The sequence below is a fragment of the Xiphophorus hellerii genome, chromosome 8 (genome assembly GCF_003331165.1).
Source record: "Xiphophorus hellerii strain 12219 chromosome 8, Xiphophorus_hellerii-4.1, whole genome shotgun sequence".
Classification (NCBI taxonomy): domain Eukaryota; kingdom Metazoa; phylum Chordata; class Actinopteri; order Cyprinodontiformes; family Poeciliidae; genus Xiphophorus; species Xiphophorus hellerii.
The window spans coordinates 8233772-8255559 of NC_045679.1; the positions used below are offsets into that span (position 1 = coordinate 8233772).

The window sequence follows — 21788 nt, forward strand, 5'->3', positions numbered from 1 at the left end:
TTTTTCCTCTCAAACACGACCATCAGCTTTTGCGTAATCACCCCATCAATAATAACTCACTCAAGGTCACAGTTACTACATTTCAGTTTAGCTTCTGACAAAACATTTGTTCTCCCAGAAATCACTGACGCTCTTGCAGTCGAGGGGAATTGTTGGCCTACAATTTGCACATCATACATTTTAAATTAGCTTCTAAAATGGGCCACTACTTTGACAGGAAAAACAAGTAAAATGAAACAAATTGCTCATAAATACCTATGTGCACTATCAGTGGGTTGAGTGGGCAATTTTATACTTTCTCAGTAATTACAGGAATGAACCTGCCAGATGTGTCTATTTAATTATAGACAGTGACATATGAGAGCAACTCAAGAGACCGGCTGCACGTTCGAGCTTTGCTTATAAAATAATAAAAATTAAATTGTTTTGATGGTAAAGAGAGGCTGATTGAATTACTTGGCTAGTAAAATTGTAATTGTTTCAACAAGATCTAGTCTAGTTTACTTGAAGTTGAACATCATGAAAAGAAACCTCTTTTCATGCTTACAGACAATTAACTAGTTATGTTGGTTTGTATGATAGAAATTGAAGGAAATATTCAAATTAAGTACAAGAAACTATGCAGATTATTTTTTCTTAATCGAATCTTCTTTTTATTTAGCAAAAACTTAAAATCTAACCAAGTATTTTTGTCTAGTTTGTCTTAGTACACTTGAAATATGACAAAACAAACTCATAACTAAGCTTTTGGGGAAATTTTTTGAGCTTGTTTTTAGTAAAAATGTCTTGTTATAAGTGTAATAATTTTCCAATGGAACTAGAACTGGGTTGCTAGGTGACAGGCTGGACTTGGGTGGGGTTGCTAGGTAACAGAGCAGTGGAATATTCTTCCAATAGAACTAGAACTTTTTACTGACTTAAATCAAGCTCTGATATCTTACCGAAAAGTTACTTGTACGTCAGTTTTGTCTTATTTCAAGTTCACTATAACCTAGACAAAAATTATTTGGTAAGATTGTGTTTTTGCAGTGTAGGAAAATGTGTTAAATGGGAACTATACTAAATTACATAATATCAAGTTTGGAGTTCTACTGGGATCAGTTCTTGGCCCCTTATGCTTTTCCATATCATTACCTTCCTAAAATAATGGCCTTATAGTCATTTTTTGCCAAATAAAAAAAATCTAGGCCGTTATTTTAGGAGAATGACGATGTCTAGATTTTTAGCAAAGGCTTCTAAAAAGGAGCCTTAGTTGCAAATTTACCCTCTCTTTGATGCTTTAAAGTAACGTTTTTAACCACGTCTTAACACAGACTGTAATGTAAGATGTTTTGAACTTTTGTTGTAAACAAAAGAAGCCAGATAAAACAAAAATGATCGCCCTTTTTCTTTGTCTAGCTCTCACATCTGATTTAATGTTAACAGCCTTTTCCCTCCTGTCATAACAAGGCCAAAAATCATCTTATGTGACGTAACATACGCAAGATCCCGCCCACATCTCTGCTGGAGGGCACAAAGCTGCTGGCTAACAAAGATTAGCATTGGTTTTAGCTGTTAAGCTGTCAATATAATGTGCTAAATCTTAAATATTTAAGGGATGCAGTGCTTTACTACACTATGACAACTAGATGAAGTTAGGAAAAAGTTTTAATTCATAAAAAATAGCAAGAGAGACGGTAGTGAGCTAGTTATGCTAGCTTGACTTTGATAACCATAACATATAGATGTGATGTGTAATTTTGTATGTTTTGATTCAGTTAAAAAAATTCTTTTAAAGGCGACCAAAACACCAACTCTGACAGATCATCAGCAGAGCAGGTGTTTAAATTAGCTAATCTACCGTATTAGCTTAGCTAATAGCAGAGGAAGTTAACCTACCACAGCGATCATTTACTAATAATCACAAAATATTAAACATCAAGCCTATAAACATAAAACTGTAAAAGAACCGACTGTTCTCTTCTTTGTTTTTGAAATGTTTGGTTTTTGGTGTTGAATCCTGAAACATAAAGTGCAGTTGTTGTCCGTTGCTATGGCAACGAGTCTGCATATAGCCAACATGGAAAGCGAGTGGTTTTGAGTTATTATTTATCGGGGTTTTCTGTTTTATTTTTCCCTTTGCTGCTCTAAATTAATAGTACGTACATCTCCAGATTTCATTTAGGTCACGGAATCGCGATGTAGGAGAATTGTCTTTTGACCTTCCAACGTTGTGCGCTGGCGCGAAATTTCCAGATGTAAACAAGGAGTCCGCAGACATTTCGGTATTCAGGTTTCTGTATTTCTGAGATTTGTCCCCAGCTGGAGGAGCTCTCCTGATCTCTTTGACTTGCCGCTCTTGTGATGATTGGGCCCCATTAGGGAAGATGAGGGCTGTCAACAGGTGTTCATTTCAGTATCAACACCTGCATAACGTGACACATCCTCTCAATCTCCATGACCTGTTGATTTGTTCCATCTTCCACATTTACCAGAAACCTCAGACGGCTGACGGCAAACAGAAGGGACCCGATTATTTAATCCGTTTAAAAATATAACCTCATACAACAACAGACTTTTATTTCCCTACAGAGGCTTCACAAAATGGCATATGCTAAAGTGAAATGAAACACAACGGGGGAAAAAACCAGCACATTCGTATCAAGGTGAGCTGTCATACCGACACAAACAGAAAGTGAAATGCTTTGCTGGAAATCTCTAAGGAACAGCTTGTTTACATAATCTTACTTTCTAATTGCTTGTCTAAGGATGAAAAGAAACCAGAAACATTTTTTTTTTTCAAACTGCACTGAAATAAATTTGATGCATAGCGTTGGCAGGTGATGATTACAAGGCAACAGATCTGTTGTCACTCGCTGAAAACGGCCGTCTCTGGACTGTTTTACTCAACGAATGTTCATTGCTTCAGACAAATAGATTATTCCATTAGTCAAATTGATTACAAATGGTTTAGTGAGGTCGACTGTGCTTGCCAAGCTATAAATTAGATAAAAAGTAAATGCAATCGGGATTGTGTGCTAAGAGCTATTGAGTTTGTCATGACTGCAGAGTGTTATGTTCTACTTTGTTGTTATGTAGTATGTCATAATCAAATTGTTTTAATTGCTTTGCTAGGTTTTCGCTAGGTAAAATTTGGTATTTTGATGTGTTGGATATTGACATTTGCTGTTTATCCCTCAGAGATTATCTGAGGAGTCAAAAGATTTAAGTACATTTTGGTCTCGAATAAAAATGAAACCAAGAAGAAGATAGCTATATGGACTCACTGCAGCGTGACGTCACGTCCCTTCTCCATCTGCCTGCTGGAGAGCAAAAAACTGCTCGCTAACAATGACTAGCATTGGTTTTAGCTGTTAAGTTGTAATATAACACGCTAAATCTTAAATGTACGGCTGATGTATATAAAAGAAAAAGGGATGCAGTGCTCTGCTACTAATTGTCAACATTGCAATAACTAGATAACAAGGTCAGGAAGAAGTTTTAATTCAGAATAAAATAACGAGGCAGAGGGAAGTAGTTCAGTTATGCTAGCTTGACTATGATAACCTTACGTGTTTATGTGCTGTGGAATTTTGTGTGTTTTGAGTCAGTTAAAAAATTATGTGTTGGTGTTGAATCCTTAAACATAAAGTGGTGTTGTTGCCAGTTGCTATAGCAACGAGTAGCGCAGCGGACCCAGAGGGTGAGGAAAAAAAGTGGTCTAGAGTGGTTCAACGGTTTATCTGTTATTTTTCCCTTTGCTGTGGCGCACTGCACTAAATTAATAATACCTACACCTCCGGGTTTAGTTCTGTTAACTGAATTGTTCTACTGCGGCAGCGCAGAATAGTCTTTTTACCTCCAGCATTGATGTGCAAAATGTCCGGATGTAAACAACAACATACAGGGGTCCATATCAATACTTTGGAATTGAACTCATTGTTATAAGAAAAACTATAATCACACAGTTGCAAAGAAGGGATGAAATCAATTCTCAATTCTGGTCCTCAGAGCCCCAGTTTTTAATTTTATGTGTTCCTCCATTGCCTCACATCTGATGTAAATGAATGGGTAATTAACAGGCTTCTTGTCAGCTGCTGAGGTAATTTAATCATTTGAATCAGGTGTGCTGGAGCAGAGGCTCATCTAAACCAGGCAGGGCAGCAGGCACTGAGAACAACTGGCTTAGAAAGTAACGGTTCAATGCTGTCTCATTTACTCAAGCAAGAGCAAAATATATTTATTATGTAAGCAGAGAGGCTTTTGTAAGCTGCAGCACAAAAACAATATGGTCTAAAACTGAATCTCTGCTAATTGAAGATGAGTAGTTGATTAGCAACAGTTGCTAGATGAAAGTGTTAGCTGTTGCATAGAGGATTATAATTTAAAGTATTTATTTCAAAAACAAACAAGACAAGTCAAGTTCCACTTATTTCTCTATATGTACAAGCTAGCAGTTGTCCTGCAAAACAATTAGCAAAATGCTAGCAACAATTTTGTTAGCTGAGATGCTGCTATACAGCACTTGAATTAGCCTTCATGCCGTTGCTGTGATGTCTTCAAATTCAGCTTTGAAGGATTTGGACGCAGCCAGAAATGTTATTTATGTCTGTTCAAACGTTAGCATTAGCCAGCGTTAGCACGGACCTTAGCACTGTAACACTTTCAAAAAAGACATTAATAACGGATGTTATTAAATAACTGTAGTGCGGCTAGCTATTTTCTAGATGGAAAAATATTGTTGGCAGTAGCATTCTTAAAGAGAAAGACTTTATTGGAAACTCAATAAAAAAATAGAAAATACAGAAGAATGAATCTAAAACCACCCTTTCAATTTGTGTTCTTGTTTATGCACAAGCTAGCATTAGCACTGTAGCACAACTAGTCACTCTAATCCACATGTGTCAAACTCAAGGCCTGCCGTAGCTTTTTATGTGGCCCTCTACACGCCAGATTACATCAATAAATCCCCCCAGTTTTTCACAAATCCACAAAATTTCCAAAAGACAATAAATTTTTCCCCACATTTTTTCAGATTTTTACTGCAATTTTTTTCCTCAAAATTGACCAAAAACATTGGATTTAAATGACTGCTGCCTCGGCGATGAATAAAACATTTAACATCATACATTAGCACAAATATCAAAATTCCTTACAAATATTTCTAAATTAGTGCCACAAAATCAGATTTTAATTGCAAGAAATCGTAGATGGACGGACCAGTGTCATAAGATGATAATTTTTTAATTTTAAGAAACACTGAGTGAATGCTGAAACAAACAGCTTGTTAGAAATATTTAGTATATGTTATCTTATGTTCACTGAATTTGATGTGTGAAGTTGTTGTGCTGTTCTGAGTTTTTCAGTTCCTGCCTTGCAGTTGCAGAAAGGAACTAACAGGAACTGAACGTTCAGGAACTGAGTTGAGATAACAGAATAAGCTGTGCAACCAGGGACCGAACATAAGGAAATAAAAAGAAAGGGTACGGCAGAACTTCTTTTACAGCGCCAAGAAATTGTAACTGAAGCACATTTCTGTCCGTCTCTCCTTGCAAGTAAATCTAAACTCTCTTGTCTTTCTCCTTTTTCTGTGGTGTTTAAATGTTTTAGGTCGGTTGAACCTGACTCAGCCATTTATTGATATTTTAATTGGTTTTATCAATACATTCGGGCACAACCGGCCCTTTAAGAATGTTCAAAAATGAAAATGAGTTCTGCTCTAATTCATCCTTTAAATGTTTAAATACTTTTAAAAAGTGAGAAGTAATACATTTAGTTATTTTATTTACCTTCTAGAGTGGTATAGTCTTATAGCTGTTAGTGCTGTTAGCTTGCAGCAGGTTGATAATCATTGGAATAGTTTACAATATTGGTGTTGCTGAAGACGTTGCTTCAATATATATATAGCTCATTGCTAGACAAACTGTGACTATAAACACCATTTTGTGCATCTATATAAGAGCAAAGGTTTTATTTCTGAATCTGGATTTGTTGACTTCATCTGCGCCTGGGTGATAGCTTTGAAAAGTCTCCTCTTAGTGGCTTTATGCCGTTGTCCTTATCTGCACCGTAGCCTCAAACGGGGACAAAATCCATTTGGACAAGTGGCAGGTAATTCATATGGTGCAGTACTACAGGATTAAACCAGAAACCACTAATGAAATTGAGCACCGAGCTTCTTCAAGGCTATTTTCCAAATGTCCTTGAGTGGCCACGGTCACAATTAAAATGTGATGAGAAAGAAAGCCGGTCTGTGGGAACATGCCGGTTTCAAAGAGCGTCTCACACAAAACACAGCCTTTTATGAAAGCAACATGTTGCTCTGTTAGAGGAGATGTTGTGCAATTATCACAACAATTTCTGAAATTGTTTCATGATGGTGTTGGGATCAGAAGTTGTGTGAGGTCTACCTAATTGGTAGCTGAAAATCAGGAAGTAACCGCTGACCTGGATGTAATGATCTAAATTTAGTCGGGCTTCATGCGTAACTGCAGCTGAGGAAAAGCCAATAAAAATTCATTGAGGAAAGGTTAAAGCCCAGAGGACATTTATTCAGGACACTTGAGTTTGAATAACCTTGGACATCAAAGTCAAGACGGCAACAAGTAGAGAAAATGAACGTCTCCGAATTAATTTGAGGGTTTTTTAAATCAGTGTATTTAGTAGGCTGGTTAGGATTAGCACTAATGATTCACATTCAAATCTATTCTCTATCTAATTAAACTTTTACCTTAATCATTTAGTAAGCCATCCTGCAATATTTGGGTTTTGGTTTATTTTTGTGTTTATATTTTGATCTTTTCCTTATGTAGCCTCACCTACAGACCCCCCCCTGCATGTTATTGTTTGTGCTCGGAAATTTAGAGGAGGTCAAAAAGACACGGCAGAACAAATCAGTTACCAAAATGAAACCTTATTAATTCACAGGGGAAAAAAGGCAGAAAACCGTTAAGGAATAACTGAAAACTATTTCTTTCTCACTCTCTGTGTCGGCCAAGCTACAGGCAGACTCGTTACTATAGCAACTGACAACAGCGCCACTTTATGTTTCAGGATTCAACAACAACCAAAAAAAACACTCAAACATTTCCCACACAAAGAATAGAACATTCAATCCGCTACAGTTTTATGTTTTCAGGCTTGATGTTTATTTTGCGATTATTAATAAGTGAGCGCTGCGGTAGATTAGCTATTAGCTAAGCTAACACAGCAGTGGATAATTAGCTAATTGAAACACCTGATCTACTGACAATCTGTGAAAGTTGGTGTTTAGGTTGCATTTTTTTATTTTTTAATTGAACTGAAACACACCGAATTCCACAGCACATCTACATGTTAAAGTTATCATAGTCAAGCTAGCATAACTGAACTACTTCCCTCTCCTTCGCTATTTGTTTTCTCTTAAAACTTTTTCCTGACATCGTTGTCTAGTTGTTGCAAAGCATTGTGTCCCTTTGTCTTTAATATGTCACCCATACATTAAAGATTCAGCATGTTTTATTGATAACTTAGATGCTAAAACCAATGCTAGTCATTGTTAGCTAGCAGCATTTTGCCCTCCAGCAGGGAGATGTGGTGACGTCGCGCAGCAACAGGTCTATAAGCTGTAGTAATATTGTTATAGTCTGTAGATGTTTGCACTTTGTTTCTTTTTTGTTTATTTTCCTACATCTCACCATTTTAGTTTAGTCCCTGTGTTAGTTCCCTTTTTGTGATTGTTTGTACTTTGAAAGCTAATTTCAGGGGTTAGTTTCCTCTTCATCCCTTGTTTCCCTAACTTTCTTTCTTTCTCCTTCCCAGGTTTTTCACATCGCTTAATTTTTCTCTCCCGGCTTTCTTCCCCAGCTGCCTCTACTTACCTCTGATTAGCCCCTCTGGTTCCTGTGCCACTGGCTCTAGTGGCCTTTATTTGAAAGTAGTTCAACAGGAAAGAAAGTAATGAGACAGGGGGAAGACATGGGGTAAATGTCACCAGGCCGGGAATCGAACCTGCGACCACCGCCATGAGGACTAAGGCCTCAGTACGTGGGTTGTACTCCGCCCCTGCGCCGCCAACCTGATCGCCCCTTTGAGCAAAATTGTACTTTTAAGAAAGCAACTGGACGCCTGCAACAGACATTAATGAATTTCCTCACCTCCATTTTGTGTCACCGTAGCAACACCTTCTGCAAATTAAGCAGCAAGGCGGCACAGAAGCAGCGAGGCATTCATGACATATCCTTAAGTGTTACAACAAGAGCACTTCATCTGCTTATAAATTGATGCTGGCTTTTCTGGGTCATCTGCAATTGAAGGAAAAGTAGGCAACAGATGTAAGCTTGAATAGGCTGCATTCCCTCCCAAATGAGGCACAGCGACACGGTACTGACTGAGTAGCACTGTAGGATATTTAGAAAGTTAATTGAGATGCATTAAACTTTGAAGCTTGAATTTACACAGATTTCTACATGCTTGTGATACTGAAGCTTTGGCATCAGGAAGTTTGGAAATATGTCATAGATTCTCCATTGGAGGTCCAATGTGCTAATAAAATCTCTACTTAACGTTATAGTAGCAGAGCACCGTATGTCAGTGCCATTTGAAAGTGCTGTTTTATGAAGGGTTAAAAGTGGATTGCAGTTATTTCACATGAACGCTGACGTCCTGGTAGCTAAAGGTCATTGGTTTACATCGACAAGTTCAGCTGCTACAAGCTGAAGTAGTCAAGGAAAGACAGAAAAGTGCAGAAGGTAATCAGGCTGTAAGTAATGCGCTCTGATCAATCACACATCCCATAAGATTCGCACTTCACTCACAACAAGCAGCTAAATGGAGCCGGAAGCAAAAGCTAAAAAATGGGAGAAGTTATATTACTAAGCTAGAGGCCTGGAAGTATTTTAAACTGCTAATAGTTTATAATGCTTCCTATTATGCAACCTTTGAAAAGCATTAGTAGAGCTGCCTGCACAACCAACAAGATTGCAGCAAGTGATCTCTGGATGGTAAGTCAACAACAAAACACTTGACTTTTCCAGCAGCCATTGTACAGTGGTAAAACCAGCTGACCAGTCGTGCTGGGCTTTGCTGGGGTTGCTAGGTGACGGGCAGCGCCTGCTGATTTGTGATGTTAAGTTGTGGAAGCCGTCGTACCGCAGCAGCTAACATCCACAGTTTTTCTTATCTCTTCCTTTATGCAGCCAATCGGCACATGAGAAAATAAATGCTGCTCCTGTATTGGCTGCCAATAACGTCTCAAGTAGCATTGGGAAGCTAATCATCTTAGCTTCCTAGGCTACATTTTCTTTGGACTATTTTAGTTAAGCAGTACAAAAAAAAGCAAATAGGTGATTTTTTTTGTTGGAATAATTACATTTCACAGAGAAATCCACAAACGTTGGGGTTGATGGGGTTCACTGTACTGCTGATTTTCTCACTACTCTAAAAATTTTATGATCTAATTAATGCTGTCAAACTCATCTTAAAAAAAGAGAAACATCCAGTTGTGGTCAGTCATTAACCAGAAGTTAATGATTGGTTTTCTCAGGTTAGAAAACCTTCAAGAATCTTCAGCGCTACTTAAAAATATTCATATTTTTGTTTTAGCTTGAGAGTTTAATTATATTACTGGTGGATCAAAAAGAGACAATAATAATATTTCAAACTTATCTTTATGAAAACCTGCAACAAGAATCATTCCAACTTGCTAAAAGGGCTGAAATAAATAATTAAAATCAGTGTTTAATGACACTTTACAGGAAGTATTATTTCTCTGATGAGCGTATTTGATGTAAATCAACCCTCTGATGTTAATTTCAAACAGCCTCTCTGTTAATGAGGCTGTAAACAAGATAAAAAATTAAATATTTTATAGTCATAATTATGGTATATTTCACTGCTGGAGGTGAACCCGAACCTTCCTACTGTAAAACAGAGAAATCAAACCTCTGTGCTTTGTTTGCCGCCCTGCAGACTCCAGCAGTCTCCGCTGTGTTAACCTTTAACCCCGGGTTGTCCAAGCTGCGTTCGCTTCTTGTCATTTATCCCTCACATCACAACTCCGGTCTGCACAGGCGGCTAACTCTCTGCTGCAGGAGGTAATTTACTCCAGACGAGGCGTTTCAGCTCTCATCAGTGAGATCCCTGTTTACTCTTCTGTTCCCTCTCCATCTTCACTTCTGTCCTTCGCTCTACATGCTTAGCATGCAGCCTGACTGACCATGCAAGGTGGCGTCACTGATAATGCTGCAGCAAACAAAGGCATTATTTATACCCACACGCTGTAATTAAAGTCAATGATGCAGAATCTATATAAAAGCAGCCACTTCAGATTTCAAATAAAGTCCTGTGCTGCTGAGAATTAGATTCTCCTTTGACTTGCTTATGAGTGAATAAGACTTAATGTAGCTTTAATTAAAAAAAGGCTTTAGTGGTTTAATTCACTGTACTAGATTAATCAGAAAGAAGTGAAAAGTTTTCAACTCAATGTCTAAAACCCATGTACGTATATGTTCAACAAGTGTACAAAATACAAAATAATTTTATATTTAATATTATATTTTATAAAATCTTACAAAAATGAAGAAAAAAAAACCAATGTAAAAATATGTTTTCATCTCCAAACTGCTCCTAGAAAATAATCTACAAAGTTGTCATGATGTGTGGTTGAATGGACCCAAATGCAGCAGGCAAGAGATAGAAAGTGCTTTTGTACATTTAAGGAAACAATGAAGAATAAAACCTACAAAATGCAAAGTTCAGGAAGCCAGAAAATCCAAAACAAAACCAAGCTGGAGACACAAGAGGAACCAGCAAGTAGTGACCGATGTTGAGGTGCTTAAATCCTGGGAGGTGAATGTTGGAACAATAGACCTGAGCTACCTGAATGCAGGTGTGAGTGGAGGGAGTGAAGGCAGACTGAGCTAGAAACAAGAAATAAACATAACTAGAACCTCTAAGGAAGAACATAAGTGGAAAACAAGGCAGAACTAAATAGAATAAACTAAGGAACACCAAAAATCAAACAACTCTAGATCCTAACAAAAGTAAACGACTTGTTTATTTTTTGTAAAGCATATCTTAATATTTTAAGGAAAACACAGATTAGGAAGAAGAAAGCCTTCAGTGGAACCACTATTGGCTGCCGTTTTCAAAGCAGCCAACCCGGGAGTGCCTTTTATGTTCCTTGTTGCTGATTGGCTGAACCATTAAGAGTAGAAATAAGGAAAACTGTAGATATTAGTTTCTGTTATTGTGCTAACATGGTTTTCACTGTATTAATAGGACAATAAATAGTCCAAGATGTTGTCACGATAAACGATATGATTGTTTTTTTTGTCAAATTTATTTATATAGCATTTTAAAAACAGCTTTAAACCTGCAGTTCATGCTAAGTTTATTGATCTCGAAGATCAATAAACTTTAAATTTCCAGGATAAATAAACAAAACGACATAAACAACAAATAAAACAAATTATGAAATCTGTAAATTAAACTGTCCTTAAAAACTGGATAGTTGAGACCAAAACACCACTGAATAGTTTAATATTCACTTTTTGGTAGAAAAAGAGAGAAAAACAAAATTATTCATTATGTAATTCATTTATTGCTTATTGTGACAGAACTACATATTTCACTAATTTCATTCAGATCTTCGTCAGCTCCAAATAAGAACATTTAGTCTAATTAAATTAATAGTTAGGTATGAAAAATGTGATCCTCTGTTGCTGTGATTGTTTTTTTGTCATTTATAAACTTTTATTTTTGTTTTTTTGGGCGTTTGGATGGAAGCTGCAGCACTTGGTGCAGCTTATCTTCTGGTCTGCTGCTAAATGATCAATTCTGAGGGATTTCTGTCTTTTCCCACTTTCTTGTTTTTAGCCAGACAGGGCAGCAGCAGCAGCTCTGGATCAAAGGGGCTTAATCACCTCAGTTATCGCAGACAGGTAGCTGGATGCTCCAGCTTTGTAGCCCTGGCAACATCATTAAAGAAACAAAGCAGACAGCAGGAAACTTCTTTTGAAAGCTGAGATCTGCATGGCAGCAAACGCGCATCAGTATATTCACGCTGGAGCCGTTTCAAGTCAAGGCTCAGGGAGTTGGAGATGATTATTTTCACATTTTTCTTTTCTTTTAGAAAGTGAAACTGAAAAATTTTCTCTTCCTGTTGGGATGAAACAAAAAGACATTAAATCTCATTTCTAAAAGAAATGACACCCTTTGGGCTTAATGGATTTTTTTTGTAGATATTTTTACTCCTCCTACGAGGAAATGGGTTTGAATTTACAGAGTAATTAGTAGAGTACGGGAATGCACCCTCTAATTCTCTGTCCAGTTCTCCTCCGCAGCGATGCTCACATTCGGTAATGAATTATGAGTCGAGTGCTATTAAAACAGGGTTCTGCTGACATCTCTATAAGCCTAAGATAAGCTGCGCCTAAATCACTAAAAATGCACACTAAGCACTTTGCAGTCCAATGCTTTCAGCGGCAGATAACAGCAGGTGGATTTGCCTTTGCATTACGAAACGCTGGGAAGTAGCTTCAAGTTGAAGGTCGGCAAGAAATGGCTGGAACAGAATGTCCTTATATGGACATGGGAAGAATGGCGTTTTTTTAATTTAATGAGTCCAGCAACAGAGGATAGTCAAGTCCTTTAAGGCTGAGACAATGGTTCTGGAATCCCTCATTGAATGAACTGAAGAGTGTTGCTAATGCTAATTGTCTGTAGTTTTTCACTTCTGTTTGCAGTTGGTAATTTCTCTCCAACGTAGGGAGTTTTCAAACCTCATAGTCCGGTAGACTCGGTTCAGTTGGGGACCAAAATTGCAACGTTTGTTACATTTTTTTTATTCTTTCACTTCACTGTGTCAAACAAACAAAACACTTTGAAGAAGCCGTTCCCCTCCTCGCCTTTGGGGGGCGCTGCACCCAGAACCACTGAAGGAAACTACAGAGTAAACAAAAATGGAGTGGCCATTGTATTTTTCTCATTTGTGTTGGTTGAAAAACCACAAGCTATTTATACCGCTAGCATTAGATTTGTGTGTTTGTTTTGGTTGTATTTACCCAGAATGCACTGCAGTGTAGTCCACTTCCTGATTTTGGAGCGGTCTCTGGTCCGCTTGCCGTTCACATGTGCATTCGAACCGCACCAGAGCTTTTTAAGAGTTTCCAAACAAACTGGACTTTCCAGCCAAACCCTTCATTATAAGAAAGATTTGACTGAAGCTTTTTAGTTGATGATTAAGAAGAAAGTAATTTTTTAAAGGTTTGCTAAAAACAGATTTCTTGGTTAAATGTTTAGTTGTCAGAAATATGATAATTTCTTTTACCTTCATTGTATTTAATTGAATAAGATTGTGTCTACATTGCATGATTGGGTTATATTTGTTTTGCTTGACATAAAGTTGAAACCAAGTGTTTACACACACAATCAAAAGATATACATTTTTTCACTTTCTGCCATTAAATCATACTTAACCTTTCCTGGTTTTAGTTAATTACATTTACCATAATTATTTCAATTTGCTAGATGCTAGAAAAACAAGGGAGAGAAATGAAATATTAAATAAGATGTAGAACCAGTTTAGCTCTGATTGTTGGCAAACCTTCATTGTCTGTTTGAGGTTTTTACCGGATTGTTTTGTACTTCTTTACGATCCAACGTTTAGTGAATTGAAACACCTTTTGGAAATCTGCTGATAATTGTTTTGGGTTTTTCATTATAGTTTTTATTCCATTATGAACTTTTTGTTTGTCAAATTCAGTTATTTGCAATTAGTTTTTAGAGTGTGTGCTAGTTTTTGCTAGTTATGTATTGTTCAGTTTTAATTTGGTTGTTCTTCTTTATATTGGTAGTTTTAGGTTTTGGCATACTTTGGTGAATTTTTAGGCACAGAATTGGAATAGAGCAAAGTGTTATAATGAATAGTCAAGAGAAGATAACATTTTCAAAAAAATGTTTTCAATTATTGTTGAAAAAACAACTGACTGCTGTTTTATTCCAACTTTTGTTGTCACCCCCGCAGGTCTATGGAGTGCCGTAATTTCACATCTGTTTGAAACGCTATTAAATAGATTCATAAACACAAAAATCAAAGGATATTATATTTATATTTTCAGTATGTTTTAGTTAGTTGTATTAATGCACAGTATAGTTCCAGCTATTTATGGTTTTCCCCCATTAATCGTTTTTATTAACCGATTAATCTGAGGGCTGTATTGTAGTTTTAAGGTTTCGCCAGTAGGGGGCGCGGCTGTTTTGTGAGCAATGTTTTGTTCTGATGTGAAAATGCTGATCAGAAAGCATTTAAATCGACATAAATTGTGTTTATAGGATAGTTTAGGTAATTTTTTTTATCAGCGTGTGCGTTCATACGACTCGGAAGTTGCAGTCTATTTATGCCTAAGAAAGATAATATGTATTTTATTCATCATTTTATTGCATATTTTCCCAGAAGAAGCTAAGTTTTACTTTAAAATGGTGAATTCTGTTATGTTTAGTTGCTCTGTTTTACTGTATTTCACTTTGTCAGTGACTGAAACACAAGACTAGAGTAATGAGAAGAAAGTTTTATTTAATTTACCAAATATAGCTAAGTTATAAAGGCCTTTGGGCCCAGTAGTAAGGCTTTAAAGACAAGTATATGATTATAATATGGTGCTATTGATGTTTACGGTGGATTTAACCACCTAAGCCCACTTATGTGGTTATCTGAATGTCCACAAAATAATCACCTGCCCTTGTCATTTGCCTCGGGGTCATCATTGATTGATAAATCTGATTTTATACACCACTTCTACAATCTACCATCAATACAATTTGAATTGATTGTCGTGTTTTGTTGGAGACATTTGCCTCAGAGTTTTGTCCGTTCGTCCTCCATGTTTGCTCTGTTCATCCAGCTGTATGAACAGATGCAGAGAAGACTGCTGTCCAGGAGGGAAAGTTAACGAGCATCTAAGCCGCCCCTCCTGGAGTCGATGGAGATCTTTCAGATGGACAAAACTCTATGATAAATGATACGTATTTTCTCTCCACGCCTGGCTGACTTTTACACCAGATTATTGTGTTTACCGCATTTACGTGCCGTCTGTTTGTAATAAACCCGTTTAGTCTTTGTGAGGGATCCGCAAACTAAAGGTTACCGTTGGGAGACGGAGATTTATCATGTTTGTCACTGACAGCGGGGAAACTTTGCTTCCTGAGTTCCTGCAGGTTCCAGCAGCGATGACCGATGTGTCGTCAGGCGGGTGATAAAGGGATTTTCTAGGGATCACATCATCCTCTGACGGTTCTGATAAGGTTTTCCGGTCGACTCGAGGCCCTCTCTGGAGATTGATGCAACGCAGTACAGATTAGCCAGTTTACTCACCATTTCATTTCTAGTGAAAATATCTTATTGCACTAGAAATAAGACAAAACTAACATACAAGTAACTTATCAGCAAGATAGAGGAGCTGGTTTTATGTAAATAACTCCTTTATATTGATGAAAAAGTACTAGTTTAATTTCACTTTTAACATGGGGAAATTGTCTTGTTATAAGGGAAATAATCTGCCAATGGAACTAGAACTGGGTTGCTAGGAGACAGGCTGGGCTTGGCTGGGGTTGCTAGGTAACAGCGCAGTTTGAATATTCCACCAATTGAACTAAATTTACTTCTAACAAGACAATTTTTATTTTTGTTTTAAATGAAGTAATCTGCCACTGAAACTTTAACTTTTTAATCGATATTAAGGAATTATTTACTCAACACAAGCTCCTATATCCTGCTGATGAGTTACTTGTAATTTCATGTGTACTAAGATATTTGCAAAGCTGAGATTTATGACATACTTTTGATTGCTTTCTAATAAAAAACATCTTTATTGACTCTAGAGCAGCATTTTAAGCATTTATGTGCTTTTTAAGAGGGTCAAGACTCGTATAAAAATCTGATGTAATATGATACTAAAGTCAAGGAAAACCTCATCTACACTTTCTGGCAGGATGTAATTTGTCTGTCTTTAATTAAAATAAAACCAAGTCACTTTACGGGGTAAAAACATAAAAATTAAATATAAAGAAAAGACTTTCTGTAATGTTCAGATTAACCGTGAGACTATAAAATGTTTCAGGCGTCAGACAGGACAGGCCAGGCAACTCATAAGGCAACTTTAATGTCAACACATGTTGACAAAAAACACTTTTGAGAACATTTTCACATAATTAATTGCTGATAAGTTTCTCCGGCAATTAATTACATCAGAATCACATTCATCGTCTGCAGAGATGAAGAAGACGTAACAGAAGTCGGCAAACAAAATTTTATTTCTGTAAACCTTTAGATGCTAAAATGATGATACTTGGGCCTTCATTCTGATGTGTTTAAGACTTAATTTGTTTTCAAAATCTTTTCAAAAAGTTTCCTTCCCCAATAAAAAAAAAAGAAAAATAGAAAAATGATTCCACATTTCCAACCTCAGTCAAAACTCACGCCAGGCCTTTTTCTGTAAGAAACTTTCAAGGTTCAATGCTATCCTTTTACAAAGATGGATACTGTCAGTGAAGCTTTTTGTTGTAAATCAAAGTGGATGGCTGAGCTATGGTGTTAGTGCCAGCTTGTTGTCATGGTAACCTGTGCTATAGTGTTTGATTTGACTTCCCGTAACAGTTCAGCAAATAATACAAATTTTTCAGAAAAATCTTTAGCATGTGGATACAAAAACCTGTCCAATGCCTATGTTTGGGGGGGGGGGAGTTAGCCACTGAAAAATTCAAGATGGCCACCACGGTCATAAATGAAAATGTCTTTTTGCACAAAATCTGGCAATATTTATTACAGATGATCATTTTTGGTGTCAAATAAATCATTAATCGACCCATAAAAATCATATTTAGTGACAATTTTTTTTACATTTTTTTTATCTGGTTGCCATGGAAAATTAACTTTTGCACTAAAATCACCAATTGGATGGTTCTGTTTGGTATCAAATCATAGCCTACAAATGTTAAACCAAAGAAATAATTTTCTTGATTTTGCATTTCCTTTGTTTGGTGGAGGTATTACAAAATGGCTGCCGTGGCTGTAAGAGAGAATGTATGTAGACACTAAAATCGACGATAGCTACTGCCAGTGATGGGCACAGCTAACCAAAAAGCCACTTTATTAGCCACTAATTCACTAAACAAGAAGTTTAGCTATGCTAGTGCTAAATTGCTAACCACATAAAAATATTAACACTAAACCGCTAAACGTAAATCACTGATAAACACCGCTAATTAGCTAATTAGAATTAGCTACTTAGCGGATTAGCTCATTCTAATCCACTAAATACAGCAGAAGATAACGCTAACCATTAAAACACAAGAACTTATTTGGGCCATTTTAGATTAAAAAAAATTAAAAAATTTCTTAGTTATTTGTAGCAAATTTTCAACTTTTGAAACTCAAAAATTTTCAAAATTTTCTAGAAAAGTTTTGAGATTAATCTCACAATTTCTGAGTTTTTTTACTTGCAAACTTTCAAAATCATCTTCATATTCTCCCAGTTGACATCTGGTGTTAGACCCTCAAACAGCAACCTCAATCATTTCTGATTTTGCTACATATTATCACGTTAAAGGTGTATGAGTAGGATGACCAAAGTTGAATAATATGATGACATATGAGGTAATTAAGATGGGCAATGTTTTAATAACTGGTTGAAATCTTGAATTTGAAGTGGCTAGTGGGAAATATGGAGCATGCTAATGTTTATGCTTGTTTCCACACTTGAAATGTTTTTACAGTAATATGCTTTACTATAATGGCTACTTGTTCTTTTCTGTTGCGTTAAAGGAAAAGAAAAAACAGAAATAAAGGTTTATATTTGGTGTTGTAGATGTAAGTTTGAGAAATGTAACCTATTGTTTTGGCATTTTGTCTGCTCAAGCAGAAATGATGGAGGTTTATGAGGCAAATTTGTGAAGCCTCCTTAAGATCCAGACCTTCCGGTTCTCTTTATTTGATTTCCACACCAGTATTTTGTACGTTTTCCAGTGCAGCTTTATTTACCAGAAGCATTTTGTGGGGAAAAAAGGAGCTGACACAGACGGAAACAGAAACTAAATTTGTTTCTAGTCTCTTTTTTGACGTTGAGTCAACAGAAAAATGTCTCAAAAGTTGCAGCATTGAGAGAAAAAACTGCTACGTTAGCAACAGAACAATACATTTCTGTTTTTCGATAGCATGCACAACCATTTTTCTCCATTTTATGCACAGCATAGGCTTTGTGTTCTTTTATTAATAAATGTTCACTCAGATATTTTTTGTTTCGTTTCTGTCAGATCCAGACTTTTGGGATTCTATAGGATACAAAACAGCGACACTTTTCATTTGCATTATGGATTTGTGAATAATTTTATTGCTCAGAGACACAAACTTGCAGCCCGTTGAGGCTCAGAGATGTTGATGCGCTTTTTAAAAAAACGTTTTCTCCTTTTAACAAAACGCTTTGTACTGAATGAGTGTAGACACTCCCTGAGGTTTCTGCTCTGTAATCTAAATATTTTCTTTGAATATTTTCAGTTTGGCTTCATCAGTTTCATTTTTTCATACTTTTTCTATTTTTGCTTGTTTGGAACCTTTAGCCAGAAAATCCTTCAGTATATTTTTCCTGCAGCTAAAACACCAGCCAACTTCACACCGACTACATTTATGATGAACCTCATTCCTCAGTGTTTTCCTCTACGCCTACATTTATCCCTTGACTCTTAATTTAATGCCAGAAAGCAGAGCTGTTTAAATATTCCACTGTGAAACAGGGAAATGCTTTAATTATTATATTTGTTGCCGATTCCTTCACACCAGTATTCCCGCCATTTTGCTTTATAAAAAATATTTTCCAGCTTGTATTTATTCTGACTCTGAATTCAGGTCAAAGCATGTTGATTTTTTAAAAATATTTCCTGTAATTGTAATTTCTTTTGAGGAAAGACAAATTTGATAAAAATTGGAAATAGGATATGGAAATTCATTTAGGCAACAGGGTATATTTTTTCACCATGTCGCCTAACTTATTGAATAAAGTAGCATAAAAATAAACAAAACACATTATTTAGCTACATTTTTAATATTTAAAATATTTTCTATCACTTGTAATTTCTTTGAGGAAGTACAGATTTGATTAAAATTGGAAATTAGATATGAAAAATAGCCCAAAATGTTATTTTTTTAGCCATATCGCACAAATTAAAAGTACATAATTTTGTAATAGTCTAAGTTATCATTAAACAAAAATAATATGAAATAAATAAAGCACATTATTTAGTTACAATACCTTTTTATCATTTTGGTAGTTAGTTGTTTCTAATATAAATTTAAATATATTTAGTAATTTATAAGACATGTTTTATTTTCAATTCTCTGGCTTTATTAGTTTTTCTCTACATAACTGGAGTAAATTTAAATTAATATTTAGACATTTTAAGGAGGATTTAACAAAATGCATCTGGGAAAGTTCTGTAAAATAGTTTAGAAATTTCTGTGCGACAGCAGCAAAGTAAGTTTAAAAAAATTTTAAAAAAAAGAAAGAATACTGTAGAAAAAGGGCAACATTTCAAAAATAAATAGTGTAGTTATAAAAGTTAGTTTCACGTTCAAATTAGTTTGTTTTTGAAGTGCAACAAATGTGATTCTGGAGGACAGTTGAGAAAAGAAAGCAGAATAAAAAATTGCAGGACTTTGCCCTGATATGGAGACTTTCAAATAAAAAAACAAAACAATTATTAACTCCTGTTTCTACAGAAGAAAAAAAAGTTTTTGTTGCAACTTTATCCTTAGGTTACAAATATTATGACTTAATATATTCTCTCTTCTTTAGAAACGTTTCACTTGTTTGTCTCACATTTACATCATCATTGTTTCCATTAGAGCGCAAATGGACGCATTAAAACTCAATCAGCTGAAAACACAATCAGGCCTCGTGCTTCTGTGAAACCTTCTCGTTTTTCTATTATTAGACATGATTTTAATTTTAATTTGCGAACCTTATGCTTCCTCTGCATGAGGCCATGTATAGTTTGTGGGAATGAGAGGAAGATGATCGTTTGCTTCCCTCAGGGAGATTCAAACATTATAAACAGATTGGTGTTTGTAATGCTCTTCTTCTTCTTCTTCTGATCAGGAATAACCAAAATATAACAACATGCTATTGTAAATATGTTTTTTTTTGACTTGACTATGTAACAGTTTATTGATAAATTATTGTACAATAAATGTTTTGTTAAAATATTTGCACCAGGATGACAGAATACATGTAGTAAAACTCATCCTGAATGGTGAGAATGGAAAGCAGTTTGTTCAGTTTGTTTTTTCTTCTTTCTTTTTTCCTGCTTGGCTCCATCTGTTGAAAGCTCATGCAGAGACGGATCCTGCAGCATATCATTAGTCCATGACTGAGAGTACATGCTTCTGCTAATGGCAGGGAAACGAAGCCCTGGGCTTATCTCGCTGTCACCCACTTTAAGATCTGCTGATTTAGCTTCTTCTGTCAATGTTTTCCCTGTTTTCATGACTTTTTTCTCCTCTCTCTCTCCAGGTATGGAGCGGCCAAAGAAGCGTCTCTATTCTTGCAGCAAATCAACGATAAGCTGCTCAGGGACTTTAGATCACCTTCAACAGGTTTTATGCTAATCTGCCCTAAAGAAACCATCTTATTGCCGTCACATTTCCAACTGAGACATTCTGGTGCGTTCAAGGTTTAAACAAATTGGCCAGCAACACTTCACACCATGTTGCAAAAATATAGTGCTTTGCAACAATATTAAATTGCCCCAGAAGTTTATTATATTTCCCTTCCCAGCAGCCAGACTTGCTCAGTGTTTAAAAATAGCTTAGATCAGGAGTTCTTCAGGTCCTGAAGACTTTATTTTTCTTCTCTTTTCATTTCTGGTTGTTTTATCTAATATTGTGACATAACTACAAGGATCCGATGAAGATTTTTCATTTGGCTTTTCATTTCTATTGAAAACTAAATAATTTATTTTACAAAAGAACTCAGAATTCTCAGATTAATGCCAGAAGTCAGACTTCTGATTTGAAAAAGGTCCAAATTCTGAGATTAAAGTCAGACTTCTTAACTTAAAGTCAGAATTATTGTCTTAACAACAAATTCTGAGACTAAAGTCAGACTTCTGAGTTTAAAAAAAGCTAATTTTTTGACTAAAGAGTTTAAACAGTCCAAATTTTTTGATTAAAGTCAGAATTCTTAGATTAAGGGCTAATCCTGAGATTAAAGTCAGACGTCTGATTAATAATAGTCAGAATTCTTAGATTAAAGTCAGAATTATTATCCTTTCCAGGCTAAAGGGGTAAGAAAGTCAGAAATGTCTTTGCATGTGTCGGGACCTTGAGAGAATAAAACAACAGCAAAAGCAAACAAAAGCATCTGCTGCAAATATTTTACAGCTTTGAGATGCCTGACGCTGGAAGCTGGGCTCACAATTTCAGAAAATCTGTTCCTAGGAAAACAGCTATAAAGAAAATCTGTATAATGGCAAGGATTTAATGAATGCTAACGGAGTCCAGCTCCGTCCTTGAACACAAGGAAGAAGTTTCAAGAACGTTTCCCAGTAACAAAAAGTTTTTAATTCTTAGGAAGATCTGAATAAACACTGAATGCTTTTCGAGATTGGAGAAGAATACTGGAACTTGCATACTGTAAAAAATGTTGCTCAGTTTCTGCTATAACAACGTGTTTACACAGACGTTTGTTTTGGTTCGAAGGGCTTTTGCCTCGTACTCAGCACAATATTGTCAAAAGTTTTTGCTCGTTTCCTTTCACTCACCTGAACTTGAATGACATCAC

At 36.0% G+C, this 21788-nt stretch overlaps 1 long non-coding RNA gene across 1 annotated transcript; it reads left to right on the top strand.

Annotated features, from left to right (window-relative positions):
* The first annotated feature begins 662 nt into the window (after nucleotides 1–662).
* On the top strand, nucleotides 663–15425 carry LOC116724691 (uncharacterized). Its single transcript, XR_004340246.1, has 3 exons — nucleotides 663–700; nucleotides 14298–14302; nucleotides 15346–15425. It is a non-coding gene; the product is annotated as an uncharacterized LOC116724691 (long non-coding RNA).
* Nucleotides 15426–21788: the final 6363 nt, after the last annotated feature.